Source organism: Anneissia japonica, unplaced genomic scaffold (assembly GCF_011630105.1).
Source record: "Anneissia japonica isolate Jap-2015-1 unplaced genomic scaffold, ASM1163010v1 scaffold1891_len642697_cov171, whole genome shotgun sequence".
In the NCBI taxonomy this organism is placed as follows: domain Eukaryota; kingdom Metazoa; phylum Echinodermata; class Crinoidea; order Comatulida; family Comatulidae; genus Anneissia; species Anneissia japonica.
Genome location: NW_022700553.1, coordinates 230,633 through 230,840, shown reverse-complemented (window position 1 = coordinate 230,840; position 208 = coordinate 230,633).

Sequence of the window (208 nt, the reverse complement as noted above, 5' to 3'; positions counted from 1 at the left end):
ATATAAAATTATTATTATTATTTTCGAATTTTTGCCGAAAGGGTACCGATCTAAAAGAAAGAAAAAAACGTAAGAAATGTGAATGAATTCCTCAATATCAGTAGGCCTATTACCTGTTACATTTACCGTATAAACAAAATAACATATTTATATTTGGTTAAGTTATTGTCACATTCACAAATACAGCTACTGATTGTATTATAGTGCA